Source organism: Notamacropus eugenii, chromosome 6 (genome assembly GCF_028372415.1).
Source record: "Notamacropus eugenii isolate mMacEug1 chromosome 6, mMacEug1.pri_v2, whole genome shotgun sequence".
Taxonomy (NCBI): Eukaryota; Metazoa; Chordata; class Mammalia; order Diprotodontia; family Macropodidae; genus Notamacropus; species Notamacropus eugenii.
In genome coordinates, this window is record NC_092877.1 from 193,142,241 (window position 1) to 193,161,692 (window position 19,452).

General features: G+C 35.5%; 1 pseudogene; it reads left to right on the top strand.

Annotated features, from left to right (window-relative positions):
• The first annotated feature begins 18,474 nt into the window (after window positions 1-18,474).
• LOC140512232 (nucleoside diphosphate kinase, mitochondrial pseudogene) lies at window positions 18,475-19,036 on the top strand (annotated as a pseudogene).
• Window positions 19,037-19,452: the final 416 nt, after the last annotated feature.

The following is a 19,452-nucleotide window of genomic DNA, read 5'->3' on the forward strand; positions in this document are numbered from 1 at the left end:
CAATATTTTATAGTTGCCAGTGTAACACTTGGGCCTTTTATCTCTTATATCTTATCACTAAATGACCTGACTAACTTATTTTCTCACCAAATATATCCTTGATATTATCTTTTATACAGGTTCTTCTCTATGTCATCACCGGTAAAAAAAAAAAATATTTGAGCCTACTTATTCTCACTTAGATTAATTGTTCATTGCCTTAAATGTTCTACTTATCTTCAGCACTTCTGTGATTGTGGTATAGCCATGATTCAGTGTCTGTACCTGAAGATCACCCAAATACCTAAGTAGAGAGAGACTTCAGCAAAATACTGCTCATTGAGTGTTGAATTCTTTGACCACCATGACCTGTTGTCTGACATAGTACTATAAATCATTCCATATATTTTCTGATTATGTTCAACTAAGGTTGCAACTTTACTTCTAAGATAAATAATTAATTTAATTTAATTTACATGTTCCTCTGTGATACTAAATGACCATCATCTATATCTCATCCTCTTCTTATTCATGAGTGTTCAAAGTCTTCGAAAGTTCTCTTTGTATACATTTTCCCAGCAATCACCTCAGCCCTCATATCAAACTAATTAACTCTTGTCTATTTTCTGAGCTCTAATCCTTTCTCACTAAGAGCTTCTTGGAGATTATGGGCTGTATTTTCCAGAGGAATTTCACACTCATGTAAAAGAGTCATCTTTCACTCCTAAATTCTCCCTACTTCCTAACTTCCCTATTTCTATTGAAGGTATCACTATTCTTCCAGTCCTATCTTGACACTTTTCTTTCTGGTCAACCCTCATGTACACAGAAATTCCAAATCCTATTACTTCAACCTCTACATCATGCTTCTTTTTTTTTTCTTTTTGGAGTTTGTAGAGTTGATTTTATTGGTTATCCAAAGGCGGTATTCCTTTTTAAAACTTTCATCTTGTTTTTACATCACCTTTGTTTCCAAAACATTCTTCTTAAATTCCTACCTTTTCTGATTAAAAAAAAGGAAAAAAATGCTATCCAACAAAATCAACACATCAAGAACTCTTACTGTATATGCAATATTCTACAACCATAGGCTGCCACCAGACACCACAAAAAATGGAAGAAGATGCATTTTCTTAGATATTTTCTGTGGTCAGACTTGGTCATTGAAGTGTCCTGGTGTTATTTTTATTTTTGTTATTTGCATTTACACTATTGTAGATATATTGTTTTCCTAGTTGAAAATATTGCAGCAGTTCAAATAAGCCAAATAAGATGATCTTCTGAATGTTCACATTGTCATCTCAAAGCACAGTAATATTTTGCTGTGTTTCTTCCTTTAGCATGTTAGCCTCCTCTCTACATTTTGTCCTGTCTGATCACTCTTTGTCAATCTCCTTTGCTGGATCATCATCACCACCACATCTGCTGAGCCATTTCCAGTTGTCGTGACTTATGTCTTGCCATTGGACTCCAATCACCAGGTTGTGTTCATCTTTCTTTTTTGAAGAGGACCATGACATCAGAGAAAGGATGGCATGATTTGAACTTGGCTTTATTTTGTGTGAGAGAGGGCTGTGCAAGATCATCAGTCTCACTTTCTCCTACTGAGCCATCTGGATCCAGTGACCAGATATTTATCAGGATTGTAAAAGCTATGTATGAATTCAGAGTCTGGCAAGCTCTGTTCTGTCCTCTCCCTGTCACTACTTGTTTTCCAACATAGCATGCTGGTTTTGGGGAAGCTGCTGAAGAATGAGCTGTAGGCTCCCTGGGGTGCTGGGGAGAGGAGTTGGAATGGAGAACTCATGCAGAAGTGCCTTGCTGCTGTAGGAGCAATTGGGAGGGTCAGTGGGGCTCAGGCACTGGAGGGCTTTGGGGCCTCTATCCTCCAGGCCACAAGCAGGCAAGGGCCCTTCTTGGACTCAATGATCCAAATATAAAGTTCAGACCCACTCATCCAAACCCCTCTGGGTCCTAAGCCAGGAAGTCTCGGGGTATCTTCACGCTCCTGAAGTACCACCTACATCATGTTTCTTTCTCTTCCCTCTATTAGTCTCTAACATGCTCAATTTGTTCTTCATAATTTCTCTTCCTGTGAAAATTATAAATACTTATCTGACTATGTTAATTCTCTGCTCAGAGCTCCAGTAAAATGCTTTACAAATTTGAAGTGCTATATAAAATCTTTTACTATTAAGGAGCAATTGGGGGCCACTGAATATGGACTATATCCCTTCACAGTTTTTCCTAAGATCCACCCTGTCTGCAAAGGAAATTGTAAAAACATGGACAAGTTTTCATTCCTTCCTGAACAAAGAAGAATGGAAATAATATGATAAGGCAACAATTAGGAAAACTACTTTCTATTTCCAGTTCTCTCATCAATTCACTGTGTAACCTCAATGAAATCATTTTAACTCTCTGGATCTCATTCTGTAAAATAAAGAGTTTTGATCTGATCATATCTTGTGTTCATTCCAAATTTAAAAAATCAATTCTGGTATAAAAACAAAAAGCCATTTCCACAAAAATATTTCACTTCTTAGTTATCAGGTGGAGAAATGAAAAATAGAATAAAGTTAACTAAATAGAATTCATCTCAAAGAAATGCCTTTCTGTCCTTGGATAAGTTATTTAATCACTCTGAGTATCTTTTCTCATTTGTAAAATGCAAGATGATCTCTCTGTTCTTCTCCTTCGATAAAAATAATTACAAAAAAAATTACAAAGAACTACAGTTTAGATTTTCTCATCTGATTTTTTTTCAACAAGCCTGTGAGTACACCCCGATTTTATGGATGAGGAAACTGAGTCTCAAATAAATCAATTGACATTCAAAATTTTTAAAGCTTTTATGAATTAAGGGAGGGGACACATTTTTAATGCAAATGACTGCTTCTAACAAAACAAAACAAAATCAAATAAAATCTTTTTATTTCAATACATCAAAGATTTTTGATTCCCTAAGTGTATGTATGTGTATGTGTATGTGCATTCCTGACATTTTAAACCATATTACCTTACAACTTAGTAGATGATTTTAATAAGTTTCTATGGATGAAAATTCACTATTTGCCCTATGGGTCAGCTAGGTGTCACAGTAGATAAAATGCTAGCTCTGTAGTCAGGAAGACTCCTTTTCCTGAGATTGAATGCAACCTCAGACATTCATTAGCTCTGTGACCTTGGGTAAGAATTTTTCCTCATCTCTAAAATGAGTTGGAAAAAGAAATGGTGAACCACTCTAGGATCTTTGCCATGAAAATCCCAAATGAAGTCATGAAGAGTCAGACAAGACTGGAAAACGATGACAACAATACTAGTCCTGGGATAAAAGAGGTAAAAAATGTTATAATCTATCATCTATCATATTTAAGTTTTATTTCCTGCTTAGTAGATTGCTTTAGAGTTGGGGAAATTACTGTTAAGGTCTTGAAACATTTGGTATCCCCAAATACCACAACAATTTTCCAGAGTAGGACATTTGTTTGTCTTTCATTAACAGTACAAAGAAAATTAAACAGAAATCTTGGTAATCAGTAGTACTTGTACAATGTATGAAGAAGTTGCAGAATGAACCACTGTAATAGAATTCAGTTCATAAAAAGAAACATTGAAATCATACATGTATACATCTACCCCCATCCCCACACACTGTCCTCCATCAATATGAAAATTCTTACAAACGTTGATAATAAAATTTTTGGTTTTTATTAAATTGTGAGCTTCATGAGGTAACGACATGCTTTTATCTTTATATTCCCAACCCTTAGCACAATGTATACTAAATGTTTCTTGCCTTATTTCTTATTTCTGCCTTCTCTTATCCTGGTTAAACTATTCAAGTCATGTTTGCCATGCCATGGGCCAAAAAAGTAATAAACAGATTTTTTTTTGGTTTGCATTCCCTAATAATGATGCCAAAGAGAAAAGGTGCACAGTAAACCAGTGTAATAGAGAAACATCTTTGTGGTTCCATGCATGAGTTCTGTCATGAAACTTTGCCATATTTTCAGTCTCTTTTGATTAATTATTTTGGCTTAATTTAGCATAGATAAACCTGGTCATTCTCAATTTGTAGCCCTGTAATTTAAAACCCTATAAAAAATGAAACAACTCCCTTATGACCTTCTTCCCCCACACCTGTTCTTATACTTTTCTTTTTTGTGAAATATTACTTCACATAACTCTTCTTATCCTGAGGTCTTATTGGGATGTACCATTTTCTTTTCTTTTCTTTTGTTTCTTACTAATTCTAGGTTGCTCCAATTTGTTACTTAATTAGTTGCATGCTTGCAAGAGACTAATGCTATCTAGAAAAAAAAACCTTTAATAGGAAGGTGCATTTTGTGTATAGGCCAGCTTAATTAAGAATTTGATCCAGGCAGAAAATATGCTTTTTGTCTGTTAGTGCTGTAACACACATTCACATAAGCTTTGCTTAAGGGATTTTGTTAGTTGACTTGAAGCACTGATCAACCTGGATTTAGATGCAACTGTCACTGTGGATGTTGGAAAATGTGGTTAGTTTTTATATTGTGAATTAGGTAATGAGGAGGAAATATAGATATGCCATATCCACTATAGATACACAAGTTTTCTTCATTAGACAAAGTTGGGCATCCACTGAGGCAAATGATAAGAAAATGAATACTTAATAGTGATGAAACATGGACTTCAGAATTTCTGACCACTGTTATGATGTGCCTAAGTCTCAGTGTTGCAGGGCAGCTAGATAGTGCAGCAGATAGAGTATCAGGACTGTAGTAAGGAAGATTCATCTTCCTGATTTAACATCTGAGTGTAGACAGTTATTAATTGTGTGATCCTGTTTGTCTCAGTTTCCTGATTTATAAAATGAGCTGCAGAAAGAAATGGCAAGCCATTCCAGTATCTTTGCCAAGAAAACTCAAAATAAGATCACAAAGAGTCTGATATGACTGAAAATAACTGAACAATTCTGTGTATAGACATAGAATTAGAAGACCTGAGTTTCTACTTCTAATGAACACCAAATGACAGACAATGCTGGTGGTGTGGGAGATGCAGAAAGCTCCAGGGTAGCTTCTGGGGTGGCTTCAGCAGAGGGGGCCAAGGTCTAGTCTGGGGCCATGGTGGAGTCTGTGACTCTGGGGAATGGATAGGAAAAACTGAAGACAGAGTGGGTACATGTCACTAAACTGGGCCAGTTAGTCAAGGACATGAAGATAAATCTTTGGAAGAGAGAGATCTTTTCTCCCTTCCTATTAAGGAGTCTGAGATCATAGACTTCTTCCTAAGATCTTCACTGAAAGATGAGGTTCTGGGGGTGGAGCCAAGATGACAGAGTAGAAGGACTGTCCTGTAAAAGCTCTCCCCCATAGCCCATAAAATACTTGGAAAAATGACTCTAAACAAACTCTAGAGCAGCAGAAGCCACAAAACAACACAGCAAAAGAGATTTCCAGCACAAGACAGCCTGGAAGGCTGAAATGAAAGATCTATGGCACGGGACCCAGAGTGGAGAGCTCACAGTTTTGGCTGCTTGCAGCAGGGACAGGACCAGAGTATGCCTCAAGGAAAGGAATCCAAGGCAGTTCCTAAAATGACCACTCTGCAAACATGAAAGACAGCTTCAAAAGTCAGTGAGAAAGTTCTTTCACCTGGTTGAGAAGGGAACATGGTCTGGCCCCATGAGCAACAGTTACTGCAGCGGCATCCTTCAGTTATGGAGTTCTCCACCTAAAGACTCTGTGGGAATTGAGGCACTGATCTGGATCTCAGCCCTGATTGGCAGGCCTAGGGTGAGGAAGAGTGCTAATGGGGTGGAGCTGGTGGAGGATCTGGACAGGAAATTCAACTCACAGATCCTGAGCAGAAAAGCTTGTGGTAGCTCCCAGACCAGAGCACAAGCCAGGAGAGAAGAAAGATTTCTCCCTTGATTGTGCCACCTTGGAGAAACTGAGAACTTACAGGTCCCTAGAGTATACCCTCCTGTTGACAAAGGACTCCAAAGTCAAGTAACTGGCTGTAAAAATGCTACAAAAAGGTGGAAAAATAAGACTATAGAAAGTTACTTTCTTGGTGAACAGGTATTATCTTCCATCCTTTCATATGAGGACAAACAATGCATACCAATAGAGGAAAACATAGAAGTCAAGACTTCTGCATGCTAAACCTTCAAAATAAATATACAATGGTCACAGGCCAAGAAAGAGTTCAAAAAGGATTTTGAAAATTAACTAAGAGAGGTGGAGGAAAAATTGGGAAGAGAAATGAGAGTGATGCAAGAAAATCATGAAAAATGAGTCAAAAGCTTGCTAAAAATGCTGAGGAAAATAACACCCTTAAAACAGGCTAACTGAAATGGCAAAAGAAGTCCAAAAAGCCAACGAGGAGAAGAATATTTAAAAAGTAGAATTATCAAAATGGAAAAGGAGGTTCAGAAACTCACTGAAGAAAAGTGTTGTTTAAAAACTAGAATGGAGCAAATGGAAGCTAATGACTTTATGAGCACCCAAGAAATTACAAAACAAAATCAAAAGGATGAAAAAATAGAAGACAATGTGAAATATCTCATTGGAGAAACAACAGACATGGAAAATAGATCCAGGAGAGACAATATAAAAAAAATGGGAGTACATGAAAGCCATGATGAAATAAAGAGCCTAACCATCATCTTTCATGAAATTATCAAGGAAAATTGCCCTGATATTCTAGAACCAGAGGGTAAACTAAATATTGAAATAATCCACTGATCACCTCCTGAAAAAGATCCAAAATGAGAAACTCCTAGGATTATTGTAGCCAGATCTCAGAATTCCCAGGTGAAGGAGAAAATATTGAAAGCAGCTAGAAAGAAACAATTTAAGTATTGTGGAAACACAATCAAGATAATACAAGACCTAGCAGCTTCTACATTAAGGGATCAAAGGGCATGGAATATGATATTCCAGAAGACAGAAGAATTAGGATTGAAACCAAGAATCACTTACCCAGAAAAGCTGAGTATAATATTTCAGGGGGAAAAATGATCATTCAATGAAATAGAGGACTTTCAAGCATTCTTGATGAAAAGACCAGAGCTGAATGGAAAATTTGGCTTTCAAACACAAGACTCAAGAGAAGCATAAAAAGGTAAACAGTTAAGAGAAATTATAAGGGACTTATTAAAGTTGAACTGTTTTCATTCCTACGTGGAAAGACAATATTTTTAATTCTTCAAAGTTTTCTCAGTATTTGGATAGTTGAAGGGATTATACACACACACACACACACACACACACACACATACATACATACATATAGACAGAGGCACAGAGTGAGTTGAATAGAAAGGGATGATATATAAAAAATAAAATTAAGAGGTGATATATATATATATATATATATATATATATATATATATATATATACACACACACACATATGGGGAGGAGAAAGCGAGAAATTGAATGGGGCAAACTATCTCTTATAAAAGAGTCAAGAAAAAACTTTTCCAATGGAGGGGAAAAGTGGGGAGGTGAGAGGGAAAAAGTGAAGCTTACTCTCATCACATTTGGATTAAGGAGGGAATAACATGCACACTAAACTGGGTATGAAAATCTATCTCTTACACTACATGAAAGTAGGGGAGAAGGGGATTAATGGGGTAGGGAGGATGATACAGCTAATGCCAGACCTATGGAAGGGGACTGTGTTCACTAAGTCTCCTTATCAGGAAATCACCAATCACCTTGTGAAAACTCACATGCATGTGTCAGTCCAGAGGACACAGGCAGCTGCTGTGTCGAACACATCAATGATTTTTTATTAAAAAATAAATTGAGCAACACCTACTAAAAATAAAAAAAAAGACCTGAGTTTCAGTCATTGCTCTGTTTCTTTTTTTTTTCTTTGCTTCTTAATAGTTATTTAAGCTTGGACAAATCACACTTCAGTCTCAGTTTCTTCATCTACAAAATGGATATAACAATTCTTAATAAAATGGGGAAGGAATGCTGGATTTGCAGAAAGAGAATTTAGGGTTCTAATGGTAACTCTGCTATTTATTATCATCAGAGTTTTGGGCAAACCACTCAATCTCTGATTTTCAATTTCTTCTTCTGCAGAATAAGAAGGTTAGAAAGGATAAACACCAAGGTCCCCACCCAATTTAAATCTATAATCCCATGAAGGTAGTGAAATTACTGTTAGGAATGTATCAAAGCAATCAAAGACAGAAGTGTGTGCGTTTGATGGTATGTGTAGTGTGTGTGTATTTATAGCAGTACTTTTTGTGTAAAGTACAAAAAAAAATAGAAAGAAATTCGGCACCCATGTTTGAACAATGACTGAGCAAATTATGATATACAAAATTAATGGAATATTATTGCATCATAAGAAATTACTAACCTGATAGATTAGAGAAATCAGAAAAGGCTTGCATGTACCGATACAAAGTGAGGTAATATCAATCAAGAGAAGTATTTATAAAACGATCATTACATTGCAAAGAAAAGCAACTTTGAAAAACTTAAAGAATCTGGTTAATATAATGGTCAACCACTACTCCAGAAAATTAATAGTGAAAGCATGTTTCCATTCCTTGGTAGAGAAGAATTTATTTCCCCTTCTTTTTTGATCTCTATATTTGCAGCGTTCATGTGTTGATGCTTAAAAAGATCTTATGTTCTTCTCCTTGATTGTTCTTGATCATGCCCACAGTAAAATCTAGATGAGTATCTGGGCTTAGAAATTGTTCTCTCTGAGATTTTCTTCAGTTTCTCTCAACTATCTCCAAATTTTTTCTACTCAAACTCAACTTCTGCCCTACTTTAGTCCAAATCCCTCCAAGTCATCTTTGGTATTTCATTATCTTTTTTTGATGATTTTCCTCTTCTGTTTCATTTTTTCTCCTTCAGAAGATAGAATTATAATCATATCAAACTGATTTTAGGGTCTACTAAAACTCTAATATCCTTTTCAAATGAACTTTTGTCTGCCCAAGACTCCCCCATTTTGTAGTTATGAGGTTGATATTCTGAACCCAAATATAACACATATCTTCATTAACTTTCATCTCATTAGATCTGACCAAACATTTTAGTTTGTCAAGACGTTTTTGGATCCTGCCTCTATTGTCTAATATATTAGTTTTCCTTAAGATTTTGCAAGTTGGTTCACATTCTGAAATGGCATTGCCTTATCTTTCAAGTTGGTAAAGAGTCCAAGTCTTTCTTGCCTATGGTGATTTCCAGCATCTTTTACACAATTTATTATGGTAATTATTTTCTATAATTCATGTCTATATTGAATAATATTAATCTATGCTTTGTACAAACACTAGTATTGATAATTCATTTTCTTGTTTTAGTATTAGCAAGTGCCTCTGATTGAATAATGTGATTAAAGAAAGTCTTCCACACTCATTAGTGGACATGGAATGATTTGTAGGAAGGTCCACACCTTTTGTTAAGGAGTCACTGGTTCTCAAGAGTTGTGATGCCCTCTGGCTCTGAAAAGTGTATAAAAACTCTGAGATGCAGTTTTTTCTTTGGGGCTTGCTCTCTGGAAATGTTTTATTGGTCAGACGAAATTCTGGGCAGCCACTAAGGGCTCCCTGGCTTTGAAAACCTAGATGATGGTACATCTCTCTCTGGTAACTATGTATGTATGGTCAGACAACTGGATCTGTCTGTTAATCATTGATGTATGTATATTACTTATTCTCAGGCATCTGGAAGCACTGCCTGTTGATCTTGATTTCTCTGTATTTTCTCTGAAGTTCAGGGTGTGAACTTTTCCCCTAATCTAAGTGAATGCTACATGTACTTTATTAAAGTGATTGCTGACACCCCCACAAAAAAGTTGCCTTTCCTTAGAGAAAAGCAGATCAAAACATCTGTGATAGCAGGCCCTCCTGGGTATGTTGATGTTTTTGCTTTTAAAACATTGCCAAGAAATATTCTTACCAGATCTCAGGTTTTAAGTTCATTTAAAATTTTAATAGAATTCTTGAAGATGGAATTAAAATGTGTCTTTTACAATCATAACTTTAAGTGGGGCAATGAAATTGTTTCAAAGAATTCCATCTTCCAAATATCCCTCTAAAAATCCCCAAAACAAAAAGACATCCTAAAACAAATGCTAAGATATCCAAATATTTCTGAACAAATGAATGAATTTTATTGTCTAATTCCCCATTTCATTGCCTTTCTAAGAACATTCTTCACAACTTTTATTTTTGTGATACCTGTATGCAATACTAGAAAAGAAACTGTATTTATAAAACTTGTTTTACTAGTATTAGTCAATTGTTGCTAATAATATTTGTTTTTAACTTGATTGGTTTTCCAATTGTTTTAAATGATATAGATTTCAATATGTCATATTTATTGTGAATATTGGCACCTATAATGTCTTTCCTCCTACAGCAGGTCACAAACTGATTTATTTTTCACATACAGAACTAAAATATGGCAGCTATAATAGCTGTCATACTAGTAGCTTCAGGGAGGATGTCAGGGCAAATATCATGTAAATTGTGCAATGCCTGAGACAAAAGGTGAAAATTTTTGGAGAGAAAGGAAATTATGTACTACTACAGTAGTTGAATGGCAAGTTGATAAAGGAAAGAATAGAAAATCTTGAAAATACAGTGTTTTAGTGAGAAATTTTATGTACTTAAAGTATTTAAAATGCATGTATATATGTATTTATTATTATTAAGGGCCTCATAGCAGACTCATAGAGAAATAAGGAAGCAGAAACTCAGTGTTCCTGATTGCATTTCAAATTCATTTATCCAATATTTATTTATTGTTTATCCAGCAATGAAGACCATATTCAAAGCACTGCGATAGATAATGAAGATTTTTTACAAATGGAGAACATTATAGTTGCTTAAGCATTCTATAATCTACAAATACTTCTTTTGTTAACTTTTCCTTTTTATTATTATGACTGACAAACAAAGATAATCTTTCTCTACAAAGAATAGAAAAAAAGCAAAGTCTGAAGGAAGCTATGAGTTTCCACTATGTATAGCATATATTTTCTGGTGGGGGCATATTTTTCAAATTTAACATGACACTACCAACATTGCCCTGGTTTGCTGTGACCATTTTTGAATAGTAAATGTATGGCCTCTTTAATTTATCTGTGGAATGATTTAGCCATTCTCTCTCTCTCTTTTTAATATTGTATTTATTTATTTTTAGATTTTGGCATTCATTTCCACAAAATTTTGAGTTCCAATTTTTCTCCTCATCTCTCCCCTCCCCCTACCCCATTTTAACCCCTTCCTTCAATGTGCCCTCCCTTCTATCACACCCTGCCCTTTCCTTATCTCTATTTTCTCTCTTTTGTTGTAGGGCAAGATAAATTTTTTTACCCTATTACTTGTGTTTCTTATTTCCCAGTTATATGCAATAATAATTCTCAATATTCATTTCTGATACTTTGAATTTCAACTTCTCTCCCTCTCTTCCTCTCTAACTATCCCCACTGAGAAGGCAAACAATTTAATACAGGTTATATATATGTCATTTTGCAAAAGACTTCCAGAATAATGATGTTGTGTAAAAATAATTATATTGCCCTCTCTTCTACCCTGTCACCTCCATTTTTTATTCTCTCATTTGACCTTGTCCTTTCCCAAAAGTGTTTACTTCTAGTTACTCCCTTCTCCCATTTGCCCTCCCTTCTATCATCCCCCTCATCCCACATGTCCCCTCCTCCCCTACTTTCTTGTAGTGTAAGATAGATTTTCATACCGAATTTAGTGAGCATGTTATTCCCTCCTTAAGACATATGTGAGGAGGGTAATCTTCACTTTTCCCTTCACCTTCTCCCTTTTCTCCTCCATTGAACAAGATTTTCCTTATCTCTTTTTTGAGTATAGCCTGCCCCATTCCATTTCTCTCTTTCTCCTCCCAGTATTTTCCTCCCCTCACTCCTTAATTCTTATTTAATTTTTTTATGGATATTATCTCTTCTGATTCAACTCAACCTGTACTCTGTGTGTGTGTGTGTGTGTCTGTGTGTGTGTGTAATCCCTCCACCTACTCAAATACTGAGAAAAGTCTCAAGAATTACAAATATTATCTTTCTATGTAGGAATGTAAACAGTTCAGTTTTGGAAAGTCCTTTATGATTTATCTTTCCTATTTAACTTTTCATGCTTCTCTTGTTTCTTGTGTTTGAAATCCAAATTTTCTATTCAGTTCTGGTCTTTTCATCATGAATGCTTGAAAGTCCTCTATATCATTGAATGATGATTTATTCCTTTGAAGTATTATACTCAGTTTTGCTGAGTAGGTGATTCTTGGTTTTAATTCCAGTTCCTTTCACTTCTGGAATATCCTATTCCAAGCCCTTTGATCCCTTAATGTTGAAGCTGCTAGATCCTGTATAATCCTGATTGTATTTCCACAATACTTGAATTGTTCCTTTCTCACTGCTTGCAATATTTTCTCCTTGACTTGAGAACTCTGAAATTTGGCCACAATATTCCTAGGAGTTTGTCTTTTTGGGTCTCTTTCAAGAAGTGATCGGTGGATTCTTTCAATATTTACTTTGCCCTCTGGTTCTAGAATATCAGGTCAGTTTTCCTTGATAATTTCATGGATGATAATTTCTAGGCTCTTTTTTTGATCATGGCTTTCAGGTAGTCCCATAATTTTTAAATTATCTCTCCTGGATCTATTTTCCACATCAGTTGTTTTTCCAATGAGATGCTTCACATTATCTGCTACTTTTTCAAACTCTTGGTTTTGTTTTCTAACTTCTTGGCTTATCTCATAGTCATTAGCATCCCTAAATTCAATTCTCTCTTTTAAAGAACTATTTCGTTCAGTGAGCTTTTGAACCTTCTTTTCCATTTGGCTAATTCTGCTTTTTAAGCTCCCTTCTCCTCATTGGGTTTTTGAACCTCTTTTTCCAATTAAGCAGGCCTCTTTTAAAGGTGTTATTTTCCTCAGCATTTTTTAAATTCTCCGTTTGCAGACTGCTGACATGCTTTTCAAGCTATTCTATGGCCTGAGCCCATTTCATGTTCGTTTTGGAGGTACTGGGGGCAGAGGCCTTGACTTCCTCTGACAGTATGCCTTGTTCTTCCACATCTGAAAGATGGAAGGAGACACCTGTTCACCATGAGAGTAACCTTCTATACTCTTACTTTTTCCCCTTTTGGGGCATTTTCTCAGGCAGTTATTTGACTTCTGAATCCTTTTTGAAGAGGAGGGTCCTAGTGCCCTTCTTCTCCCCAGTACCATGCTCAAGGTTGAGGTTCAGATCAGCTGCTCAATTCTGCCAGAGGCTCCAAGCTGAGCTGCCTGTAAAATGGACCCAGTCCACTTCCTTAGCTTCCCGTTGCCTGCTACTGCTGCCACCTGGGGCTAGTGCCCGGGGAAACCTGTTCCCCTCTCTCCCAGCTGGGAAAGCCCTCCCACACTGACCTTTGGAATTTTCTTTGTTGCTTGTGGGGATCTGGGACTTTCCTTTCTGGGAATTCTTTCTTGGAGATCTGTTCAGGTCCTATTCCTCCCAGTACTGAGTGACCAGGGCTGGGCTCTGCTCCACTCAGCGCCTTGTGAGATAGACTTTTCCTGTTGGCCTTCCAGATTACTTTTGGCTGGAACCCTCTTTTACTCTGTTATTCTGTGACTTCTGCTGCTCTAGAATTTGTTGAGAGTCATTTTTTACAAGTGTTTTGTGGGCTGTGGGGGAAGTGCTAGAGTATATGTGTCTTTCTACTCCACCATTTTGGCTCCTTTTTCTTTTTTAATATCATTATTGTTATCACTGTTATTCTTGCTCATAATTCTCCCTGACCAAAAGAAGAAGAAAAAATTTTGATTATAATGGATATCATAGTCACATTAAAGAAATCTTCATATCAGGTATGTTGGAAAATACATGTTTCATTCTATACTTCTATTATATCATCTCTACCAAGAGACAGGAAACACAATTCATCATTAGTCTTTTGAAGTTGTGGTCAGCAATGGCATTGATCATAAACGTTGTGTTACTTATTTTCTTTTACAATAATGTATCATTGTAAAAATTCTTCTTTTGACTCTGCTCACTGCTCTCTTCATCAGTTCATACAAGACCTCCCAGTTTTCTCTAAATCTCTTCCTTTTCTTCTTTTTGACAGCATGATGATATTCTTTTACCTTAGTAAGTCATAACTTTTTCATCTGTTCACCAGTTGATGAATATCTATTTCATTTCTAGTTATTTGTTACAGGATTGTTATGAATATTTTTGTACACATGGGTTCTCTCTCTGTGTCTTTAACCTCCTCGGGTTATAATTTAAGTAATAATATCATTATATTAAAGAGTTTGCACAGTTTAGTGGCTTTGGGGGAAATTTCTGTCAAGAATGAATGAAGCAATTCATAACTAAATGAAACATGTATTAGTATGCTTGATCTCTCCAATAATTGCCATTTGCCATTTTTGTCATCTTTGCTACTTTGATGGGCATGGCAAAGAACATCATAGTTGCTTTTACCATTCACTAATTTAATTATTAGTGGGTTTGGTATAATCTTCATATGACTACTGATATGTAGCATATTTTAAGAACTACCTGTTCATATTCTTTGACAACTTATTTGACCATCATTCTTGTTGCTAAATATTTGCATCATTTCCCTAATTGTCTTAGCTATAAATCTCTTTTTCAGAGAATTTGCCAATGTTTTTGTTTTCCAGTTGTTTCTCTTCTAATTCAAATTATAATTATGTATTTTGTCTAAAAATTATTCAATTTTGTGCTATCAATTTATCTTTTATTTTTGTTTCCTAGGATTCTCTTTAAACTTAGTTTGGTACACAGCTCTTCCTCTTTTCTTAATTGTGAAAAATATCTCTTTACTTTCTTTTTTAGTTTTTGAAAATGTTGTGGCCTTTTAAAAATTTAGGGCTGTTTCCAGGTGGAGCTTATTATGATACATGATGTGAGATTTTAGTCTAAAACTTTACTTTTAACAGACTGCTCTTCAATTTTCTAGAAAGTTAATTAGAAAGTAAGTCCTCAGTAGTTGGGGTCTGTGGATCTATTAATCACTATGATACTATGTTCAGTCTCTCTAGTCTTTGTATAACTGATTTGTTCCTTGATCAACCAATGCACATACCCCTATAAAATTTTTTAGTGATTGCCATTTTGCAGTGTTCTTTCAGACCTACTACTGTTAGTCTCTGTTTCCTTCCTATTTTTCCTTCAGATTTGTGGACTTGTTCCTTCAGATGAATTTTGTTATTTTTTACAGTGCCAGAAACTAACTCTTAGACAACTTAGGTAGTGCTGGTATTTGTAATATGTTAGCATGGATTAATCATGATCCATCATTATCGGTAATTACTTTAGTCTTTACAGAAATACAAATAATTCCTGTATGTTCCTTGGTAGCTAGAATTCCATAAATTTTATACATGCTATAGTTACATTTTAATGAAATTTCTTTTTTTCATCTGTTCCTATTGGTTTTAATTTATAAGATACAAATAGTGGGATGATTTTATTAGGCATATTTTATAGTCTACCTTATTCGACTTATTCTTTTTTTTCTCTTGATATTTTGTTGATTTAGTAAAGTTGTCTAATAAACCATCATGACAGGCAAAACATGAAATTTTGTTTTCCCCTTTGCCTATGCTTACTAGTTTATCTTAATAGACAACATTTCTAGAATGTTTATCAAAAAATTGTAATGGATATCCTTGATTTACCCAACCACTCTTTTAAAAAAATCTCTCTAGTCCTTGTACATTATAAATAATATCAACTGTTAACTTTAGATAAGTTCCATTTATTATATTAATCATCTATAAATTCATTCTTATTCTTTGTAATGTGTTAACATACACATTGTATAAAGAACACATTTTCCCTATGTATGGAAATCTACATTTTCTCCTCTTTCTCAAATTCTATCCAGGTCATTAATTTTGTGTGTGTGTATGTGTGTGTGTGTGTATATTTACCTGAAACACTCTTTGAAATCCTCATTTTGATAACATGTGAATCTATTTGAATATGTTTCTTATGAACAATATATTGTTGGATTCTACTTTCTAATTCATCCTACTATGCTCTGTGAGTTAATTCCATTCACATGTATTTCAAAGATTATAATATACTGAGATGACATCTTTTTAATAGGAATGTTTGTGTGTCTTCTGTTAAAAATCCATTTTCCCTCTCACAAATTTTATTTTTTTAAACAAGTTTTGTTCTTGGTTTTAAACCTTTTCATTTTGCTTGTTTTTGAAATTACAAGGTTTTCTCTCCTTTGGAATAGTTGCTGCTAAGTCTTATGGGATCCTAACTCTGGGCTTAAATTCATTTTTGCATGCATGTAGAACATTTTTTTTTATTTGGAAGTTGATGATTTTGTCTCTGATATTCCTGGTTGTTTTAAGCTTAGTTTCTTTCAAGTTATGATTAGCAAATTTTGGTTTTACTTTGGTTTTTGGTTCTAATAATTCTTGGTAATTTTCTTTTATAGTTTCTTGAAATTTGATATCAAGAGTTTTCATTTGGTCATAATTTTCAAAGACTCCACAATAATTCTTAAATTATGTCTCTTTGAACTATTTTCCAGGTCAACTTTATTTTTTTCTTTATAGTGCCTATATCACATTTTCTTCCTTTTTTTTTACTTTGACCTGATATTTCCTGTTGTCTTATAGTCATTGAGTTTTATTTGCTCCATTCTACTTTTCAGGGAATGTGCTACTTAGATAAAGTTTAATATTTTTTCTTCTGAGCTATTCTCCTTTCATATTTTCCTTCTGAGATGTTATCAGATTTACAATGTCACTTTTTAATTACTTTATTTATTTAGCTACTCTTATTGTCCTTATGGCCAAGCCATTTTTTTTTAGCTCTGAGCCTTTCATTGTGGTTGTTGTGGGGTTAGTTTTTTCTAGCTTTACTTATTGGGTTTCTCTTAGTATATAGTATTTCTTCACTGGACTTAGTGTTTTCTTCCATTTACTTATATTTTCAAACTCACTTACTTAAGATTTTTTTTTTTTTGCTGAAGTTTATCCTCTCTGACATCTTTCAATAGGTTGCATAGGTTTTATTTGGTTCTTTCCCCTTTGTAGCTTGTAGTCACTGGTGATACTGAACTGGAAGAGACAGAAGGCATTTGGTCCCATTTTTTGTTTCAGTTTGTTTTCTGTTATGATATTCTGATGTTCCACTGATGATTGGTCATTTTCTATCATACCTTTGCATGATCCTCTATTAGGAATTGGTTCTCTCCCTTTCTATTTCCCTTAAAAGGGAATATTGGAAATTATGCTAGTCCAAGTCTTCTGTGTGTACAACATGACTACATCCCTTCAAACATTGGCACCTAGGAACTGAAGTGACTCTTTGTTTCCTAGTACTCCAAGGAATCTACATTGTGACCTGACTTCACAGTAGTCCAATATTAGGACTACTTATTTTCTCTGCTTTTATTCTCACAGACCAGGACTAGCATCTGGCTGCAGGTTGCTTATTAATAAAGCTTGCACTGACTTAATGACCCATCTCCATTCATTGCACTGGCTTCAGGTACATTTAGGGGAATCTAAAGCTGACTTTTCTTCCATGACTCTTCTTCCCATTCCTATTGGTTTCCAGATTTACTTGAGCTTGAGCTGGCTTCTCTGACATTCTATTCCTCCCCTCCTCTGCCTTTGTGTATAATCCTTAATTATGTGGTTTTTTAAAATATACATCAGTTTTCTTTAACATCGATCATTCTTAGATTATTTTTAGATTATTAGGTATTTCTGGAGATTATTGGAGAAAACTGGGTTTTCTCTACCACTTTTTAAAAGATAATTTATTTCTAATTTTCAACACTCACTTTTATAAGATTTTGACTTTTAAATATTCTCCCTCTTCCTTACCTTACACCTTTTTAAGATGGCATGCAATCTGATACAAGCTTGACATATACATTCATATTAAACATACTGTGGCATCAAACATGTCATAAAGAAGAATTAGAACCAATGCGAGGAACCACAAGAAAGAAAAACAAAACTAAACAGAGCAATTAGTATGCTTCAAACTACATTTGAACTCTAAAATTCTTTCTCTGGATATGGATAGCATTTTCCATCATAAGCCTTTTGGAGTTGTCTTAGATCCTTGCATTGTTAAGAGCTAAATCTATCAAAGTTTTTCATTGCACAATATGGCTGTTACTGCATGCATTGTTCTCCTGGTTCTGTTCATTTCACTCAGCATGAGTTTTCATATAAGACTTTCCAGGTTTTTCTGAAGTCTGTCTGCTTATCATTTTTTACAATAGTATTCCATTCCATTCATATAATACAATTTGTTCATCCATTCCCCAAAATTGATGAGCATTCCCTCAGTTTCCAATTTTTGGCCACCATAAAAAAAGCTGCTGCAAATATTTTTATACTGCTACACTCCCATTATGTGGGGCCCAGAACAGTCTGAGAGTGAGCAAGAAGACAGTCTGGGGCTCAGAGTAAGGGAGCAGACATGTGCTTCATCACATGGTACACACTGCAGGGCCTCCTGGGCCATGGCTTCATCCAGGGCACTAGCCGCACCATGGGCACAAGACAGCTGCACTTGTCCCTCCCCCTGGATTTTGCTCTGCTGCAATTCAGGAGGCCTTACTAGAACCCAGGAGTGGACACTAATTGCAGTAAAGCCAGATGGTGCTCAACAAAGGATGGTTAGACATGTTATCAGGTGCTTTAAGAGACAAGGATTCACACTGGTGGGCATGAAGCTACTAAGACTCCAGAGAACATCCTTGTTGAGCATTACCATGATCTAAAGAAGAAGCCCATCTATCCAAACTTGATCAACTATGTGAGCTCTGGTCCCATTTTCACTATGGTCCAGGAAGAGTATGATGTCATCCATTGGTAGGGCCATGGTAGGAGACACTGAATCAGCAGAAGCTGCTCCTGGGACAATCAGAGGCGACTTCAGCATTCACATCACCAGGAATGTTGTCCATGTCAGTGATTCAGTGGAAGTGGACCGTAGAGAGATCAACCTGTTGTTTCATAGGAGTGAGCTGGTGGACTGAGATTATTGAAGTTACAGCAACCTGTTCTAAATGTGAGGGAGGGTCTCAGCCCACCTCCCACCCACACTAGGGACCTAGAAATAACTCCCTCTGGCATAAGAATGCTATAATTTCCCCTTTCTTCCTGTCCAAGCTGCCACCTTCCTATCCTAACACTCTCTCCCCGACAGTGACCTTTTTGATATGAAGTTATGTGCCTTTTCATTCCATGGCCCGAATTATTGAAGGATTGAGTCTAATCCTTCCCTTGACTACAGTGCCAGTGAACCTTGAGCTTAACTGCTTCTAACCATAGGTAATGATGACTACTAAAGCAGACACATTAAAAGTCAATCTATAACTTGTTAAAAATTAATAAATAATATTTTTGTACATATGGATCCTTTTCCCATTTGAGATATAGACCTAGAAGTAGT